The sequence below is a fragment of the Nannobrachium achirus genome (assembly GCF_963921795.1).
Source record: "Nannobrachium achirus genome assembly, chromosome: 6".
In the NCBI taxonomy this organism is placed as follows: Eukaryota; Metazoa; Chordata; class Actinopteri; order Myctophiformes; family Myctophidae; genus Nannobrachium; species Nannobrachium achirus.
The window spans coordinates 68,200,633-68,207,925 of NC_137815.1; the positions used below are offsets into that span (position 1 = coordinate 68,200,633).

General features: G+C 42.4%; 1 long non-coding RNA gene across 1 annotated transcript; it reads right to left on the reverse strand.

Annotated features, from left to right (window-relative positions):
* Positions 1-347: 347 nt before the first annotated feature.
* Positions 348-6,881, reverse strand: LOC308287463. Its single transcript, XR_013962136.1, has 4 exons — positions 6,752-6,881; positions 4,927-6,607; positions 2,785-2,924; positions 348-1,964 (listed from the first exon to the last, which is right to left on the reverse strand). It is a non-coding gene; the product is annotated as an uncharacterized lncRNA (long non-coding RNA).
* Positions 6,882-7,293: the final 412 nt, after the last annotated feature.

Consider the following 7,293-nt stretch of genomic DNA (forward strand, 5'->3'; position numbering starts at 1 on the left):
AACTTGACCTTTCACTCTGTACTTGGTCTGCTCTTTTTCTCCACGACACGAAACTCTTTGCCGAATATAGCCGATCTACAAACTCACACGGCCTTGCAGCGCGAGGCATTGTGAGCTTGTAGATCTGCTATTTTTGGCTAATTTTAACTGCTTAGTTGTATCACTGCATTATTACTATGTAATAGCACACTAATTGTTACTGTAAAGCAGACATACTGTATACAGCACAAAGGTTTATCATCTGACTCACGGCTTACCAATAAAACCTACTGCGGGCAACAAGCATAAAACATACACGCATGTAGTGTGTGGTTAGTAAGTCCAGAGAGTAGATATTAAGTTGGATATGAAAAATCATTTATTGATACAAAAACAGTAACATGCAAAAGATCTTAAAACAAAAGCACCAGCACAGCATAACACGGTCGAAAACCAACAGTGATTGACAGATGAAGGCAACAATTTGATTGACAGCAGGCGTTACCATAACAACCACCTGAAGCTTACAAAGACAATTGGCATTTGGTGATACATATCGTTGATACGCCTCTTCAGATATATTATATACAGTATATATTGTGATACAATGCATGTTGAATTGTTAATACAGAGAATTAGCAATTTCGTCTAAATCAGTAGTTGTCAAACCTCATCCTTTTTCCCTTTTATTTTTTGTTATCTTGTAGGAGGTTGACTGTTAAGTAACTTGAAAGATAAACATAAAAACCAACATGAGAAAGAATCGTGATAAGATTGTGTATTGTGATACAGCTTATATATATATTTTCCATGTATTCTTCCACAAGATAATGCACCATTTTCAAATCGTCTGCCCTCGATGCAACAAGAGTAACAGTTAACAGAGTACTGACCCACAGGTTGAGAACCAGGGACGTGCTGGGCCCCTGATTCAGCCCGGGAAAAATAGTTGGAGAGGCCCTAATTGCGCGCTATAGAGAGCGATCTCTCTCCATAGCGCTGCTGCTACTCAAAGATTTGCCATTTCAGATCATGACAAGTGACAAGCCAGTGGGCCAATTACTTGAGTTATAATTTGTCGTTGTCGGGTAGAAAACCGTTTGTTTTGTATTTATCATTTAATAAAGTAATTAAAGAGGCGTTGTGTGCTTGTAGATCGGCTGTTTTCACTACTTTTGTGCGACAGCCTTGTTTGATGAAGCAGGGCTTTGCGAAAAAATGTACACATTTGAAACTTGGAGATACAAGGTTTCTGCCCGACAGTGACGATTTACTTTGTTGGCCGCCCAGCCCCCAAAATGGAACGAAGGCCAACATTATGTTTACAGCAGAATTGAGCAGACATACAGATTAGAGCTTTGGAATCAGTGTCTAAATAATTAATTAATTGATACGTGCACTGCTGCGCAAGGTCATGAGTCATGACATGATGTCCTCCTGATATATACATCATACAATTTGATTTGGAAGATAGCCTACTACTGCTGCTTTATTATGGTGAAGAAGGTTTGTAAGATGGGTGGGTGCAAGCACAAACGTTCTGTGTCTGGTTCGCGCTCCTCTGCTCTGTGCCAAATTCTGTCTGTCTGTCTGTCTGTCTGTCTGTCTGTCTGTCTACCTGTCTGTCTGTCTGCCCACAGCGTGGCAGCCAGGCAAAATGCCTGGCCAGGCGAAAGGACCAAATCTGTTAAGGCGAATAAGTTATAGGCGAATGGGCTGGTGACCGTGGGAGGTGCTCTCCATTCCGGTAGAAGCTGGTGAGCAGTTCCTGGAAGTCCATTTTGTTTCATTGTCCTCAGGCAGTTGCAGATAAATACTCCACAAATCTGTCCACCAAATCCAAATGTAAAGAGTTCAGTCCAAAAGTGCTCCAGTGGTCGCACATGCTGATCCTGCTGTAGACAGATCCATGCTGCTCTCTCGGAGGTCACTGTGGCAATCCAGTCAGCCGCAACGTTGACCTTCCTGGCATGTTTGGGCTTCATCTGTGGAGAAAAACAGAGTTTGTGTAAATTTGGAGTGCCCCAACTAATTGCGACTTAAGGTTGCCATGAGAAATGTCACAGCTTATCTCCGTGTAGACGTGTGTGTGTACACATTTTTACATATGGGTTGGTTCCCTTGATACATCCGGTGACATCACCTATGTAAAAGTCCATATATGGGTATTCCCCAGAATCTTTTATGCCCATATATGGAGATTCCTGATTAAGCCCATATCTAACAGAACTGCATAATGGAATTGCCCATATGTGGAGGAAGACAGCCCATATTATGTGCGGCTGGTTCAGACAGGGATCTCCATGTATGGGCATAAAAGGGACGTACAGTACATGGATCTCCATATAGTATATGGGTAACTGGTCCGATATACATCACTGGCCAGATGGCCAAGAATTGTCGCCCTGAGGCGTCTTACTAGTTTAGTAATCGTAATCAAATCGGCACATAATCGCTGGAATTTCTATTAATACCGTGCTAAAGAACTAAAACAGGGTTCCCACAGCTTTTTATCAATTAATTTCCAAAACTGCGCTGCGAGACGTTGTGAGCATGTAGATCGGCTATTTTCACAATTTCTGGCTCTAATATTTGACAATTTGGCCCATGTTTAATTTGCCATTTCAGAGGTATTAACCAAATCAATAACCAAAGACAATGCATAGCTATTTTTTCCAGGGCCTTCCAGGAGCCTTGATCAATTCCAAAACTTTTCCAGTACTGGAAAAATATGATTCTAATCTCAAAATATTTCCAGGAATTTCATGACCGTGGGAACCCTGGTAATAATTGTGACAGGCCTACCTGGTGCTTATGGGGTTGGCTGGGATGATGGTGACGTAGCTGGTCTGTGGGGCTGGGGCACCGTGGCAGCCTGCATCTTCCTCGTCGATGAAGCGAATGTTCTTGGGCCTTTCTTTGAACTGGTAGGCCAGGATGCCCCGCTGGTAGTAATACACACACACACACACACACACACACACACACACACACACACACACACACACACACACACACACACACACACACACACACACACACACACACACACACACACACACACACACACACACACACACATTACTCAGGGTTCCCACAAATGTTTTCCAATTAATTTCCAAAACTTTTCCAGAATATTTAACCCAATATACAGGACTATATAACTATATTACTCCTATGCACAATGCCCAAAGACAGGTAGTGTATGCCAGTGGTTCTCAACCTTTTCAGGCCGTGACCCCGAAATAATCATGTTTTTACTGGGGACCCGGCACCCTGACGAGCACTAAAGAGTTGAGAAATGTTGTATAACACTGTTCTATTGTGAAAATAGCAGATCTACATGCTCACAACGCCTCGCAACGTTGTGAGCATGAAGATCGGCTATTTTCACAATTTCTGCCTCTAATATTCAAAGAATGCATAGCTATTTCTCCTGGACCTTCCAGGACTGTTTCAAAATATTTCCAGTAATTTCATGACCGTGGGAACCCTGCTAAAAATATGCCTTGAATATTTATTTTTAAATTACCTATTTGAAAAGAACACGGTTACCATTTAGCCTGACAAATGTGTAGCTATTCTTTAATCAGAATGTATAAGGTAATAGCTAAACAAATGCCACAATCTGATTAATTGCTTAAATAATTGACAGATTAAACAACGTTTTCAGGCCAAGGACCCATTAGTTGAGAGAGATTGAAGCAGGGACCCCCACAACCTGTTCATAGATTGATTAGATTCCATATAGTTTCATTGTTTGACAGCACAATCATCAGTGTATTTTCATGTCAATTTGTGTTTTCAGATATTTAACCACTTGAACTGTCAATATTAATAAACTTGACCTTTCACTCTGTACTTAGTCTGCTCTTTTCCCCTATTCACCAAAGCTCTCTGCCTAAAATAGGAGATCTGCTATTTTTGGCTAGATTTCTCAGAATATGGACGCTAGGGTTCAAGTGGTTAATAAACAAAAGTTTCTATCACTCAAAGATTTGGAAGACCCCCCTGTAGTAACTCTGGGGACCCCCGGACCCCCTGTTGAAGTAAAGAACAGCGGCTTTACCTATCACTTTAATACTGACAACAAAGCATTCAAGGCATGCTAAGGGGGTCCCTGCTTGCTTCATCCCTCTCTCAGCTAAGCAGGGACCCCTTAGCTTTAATAGGGGGACCCCTTAGCTGAGAGAGAGAGAGAGACAAAGCTGCTTAATCTCTCAGCTAAGGGTCCCTCTCTGTCAACTAAGGGGTCCCTGCTTCATCTCTCTCTCAGCTAAGGGGTCCCTGCTTCATCTCTCTCTCAGCTAAGGGGTCCCTGCTTCATCTCACTCTCTCAGCTAAGGGGTCCCTGCTTCATCTCTCTCAGCTAAGGGGTCCCTGATTCATCTCTCTCAGTTAAGGGGTCCCTGCTTCATCTGTCTTTCAGCTAGGGGGTCCCTGCTTCATCTCTCTCTCAGCTAAGGGGTCCCTGCTTCATCTCTCTCAGTTAAGGGGTCCCTGCTTCATCTCTCTCTCAGCTAGGGGGTCCCTGCTTCATCTCTCTCTCAGCTAAGGGGTCCCTGCTTCATCTCTCTCAGTTAAGGGGTCCCTGCTTCATCTCTCTCAGCTCCCTGGCTGGGGGAGATGTTTAATAATTATTGTTTCCTTTTTTTTTTTCTATTTTCCCAAATAATTATTAAAAATAAATGAGGAAAAAAAAACGGCCTGCTCACATAGGAGGGTAATATGAGTCAACAGAAAAATAATAATGGGTGTTTTTAATGAATCTATCATGGTTAAAATGGAGTTTGAAGTTACAAGTGTGTTTATGTGGAGAGAAGCTCACACGCTGTTTCCCTGTTGAGAGTGGAATGTCCCTTTAAGTGAGTCGCAAAGATAAGCATACAGATTACAGACTACACATCCTGACATGTAACAACATAAACCCCCGTCATTGTATCTTACCTGAATGGACTTATACCCAGGAATCGTTCATAAATCCACCACGCTTCTTGTTCCTGATGTAAACAATCCTCCAACAGTCCACACACAGAGAGCGGAAGACGAAATAGCAGGTCATTCAGTCAACTGTAGGACAAATGCAACTGGCTTAAGGCCGTGGAAGATTGTGATTGGCTCTCTCCACCTTAACCCAGTTGCTTTTTTTATACGCTCGGACTGAAAGACCTGCAAAAAATACTCTCCCACTGCGTGACGCTGGCCCTGTGACGTCAGTCCTCAAAATAGGAAATAACATATTATCGTTTTGCTTACTTTATTCACTCAAAATATAACGTTGGTCCTTGCATTGCACATCCTTGGAAAGCATAAAATCGCCTTATTTTTTACAGAGTCAAGAGATGAGGGTTTCATAAAACACAACTGTAGGACATTAATACAATATCAAGCCAGCCTGGCCAGCATATGCGCGGTGCATGCTGGGTAATCCATTTGGATAAATAAATGCTTTTTGCCAAGTCATCCTTTCACATTTGTCTTAACTGTGACCAACATTTAACAGAAGTTACATTTTTAAATTGGATCTGAGACAAAACACTTTTTATATATTATGTTTAATTACGATAGTCATTTGGTCTCGTCTCGTTCGTGCGCCAAAAAAACAGCAGTCACGTGACTGACATATCGGCCGATGTGATGTGATAGAACATTACATTATCAACAGACAGAATGTCTGATTAAAACATAGTGCCTGAACGAGAGTATGGGCATTTTCCATGGGACGTGAACAAAATCAACCGAGACTATGTCTGATAACAACATAATGAGTTCCTCAGTATGGGCAATATGGCCATAATGGACGCATTCTATGCAGTTAATAAAGGCTGATAATGGACATTCTATGTTCTGATAACGTTCGAAGCGGGTGTCCGAGAACTGTAGTTTTCAGGAGTCGTACTAGGAGGTAGTTTTAACCCAGATTAACAACTTAAAATAAAGTGCTATAAACGTAAAATAAGTAGGCTCAAGGCTGTAATACTTACAGTACAAAAACGTTAGTACAACAACTTAAAATAAAGTGCTATAAACGTAAAATAAGTAGGCTCAAAGCTGTAATACTTACAGTGCAAAAACGTTAGTAGAACTGGACTGGTAAAGCATAATTTCCCATTGAAAGTCAAGGCCTTTTAATCCGCTCACTCACTGTGACAGACCATAATCACTTTTTTTTGGCTTTTTGACTTTTTGGCAGATTGTTTGCTAGAAACACGAGGTGGTCCACATTTTCAGAACACAGCGACGCTCTCTTTTTATTGACTATATTTCCAGCGTCGGAAAAGACGCGTTCCGAACGCACTGACGATCCAGGGACGGCGAGATATATCTTAGCCATCTTGGCGAGGTTAGGATATTTCCCACATTTTTTTCCCCACCAAGCCAGAGGAGATGAATCAGGAGCTAAAGTGGGCTCTTGCTCATACATCATCAACTCGTTTTGAAGCTGCACTCGAGGGTCGTCCTGGGCTGGCACAGCTACGCAGTAAGTGTCCCCAAAGAGATCACCCATTGCAGATAGAGCCGTTTTTCGAGTTGATTGTTGATCACGGGGCTGTGGTTCGGGCTCGGGTTCACTGGCTTCTTCCAGGGCTAGGTTCTGTCTCATCTCCTCCAGTACAGCCGCCTTTACCTATAGACAAGACAAGACAAGACAAGACAAGACAAGACGGGAGAAATTAGTTACAATGGTAAAAGGAGACGAGGAGGAGACAGCTAGGACATACAATTTGATTAAAAAAAATGAGAATAAAGAAAGTAGATATTATCGGCCTACCTCCCGTTTTTGTCCAGCGTTCAAGTGAACGAGGGTGCGAAAGCGTGGATCCAGGTAGCTTGCTTTGCTCAGCAGCTTAAATCCACGGCTTTCCTCCTGGGTATACCGCTTCTCCAGGTCGGCGGCGATCTTTGATTTCATTTCTTTCACCCCGGCAGGGTCTGGTTCATCCGGCGTCCGTTTCACAGAAGCTAATAGGACGTGTTTTAAAGGCAGTACAGCCGACGCAGTGGGATACACGTCCGTAGACAATGCTTGTGTTGCCACTTTGAATTGTTTAAGGCCATCTTGCACCTGTTAAATAAATAGCATTATCATGCGTTAATAAAATAAGCAGGCTTGCTTGCATTTTAACAGCCGTTAACATTAACAGAAAGAAAGTACCAATTTTAAAAAGATTTCAGAATACACTAAGCTGCTCACCTTTTCAATGAGGGTCCATTCACTTGTGCTTAGCTCCATCTGAGACAGTTTCTTATCAAAGATGACAGCTGACACCGCCGCTTGCTGCTCACAGGCCCTTTTGATCATGTCGTATGTAC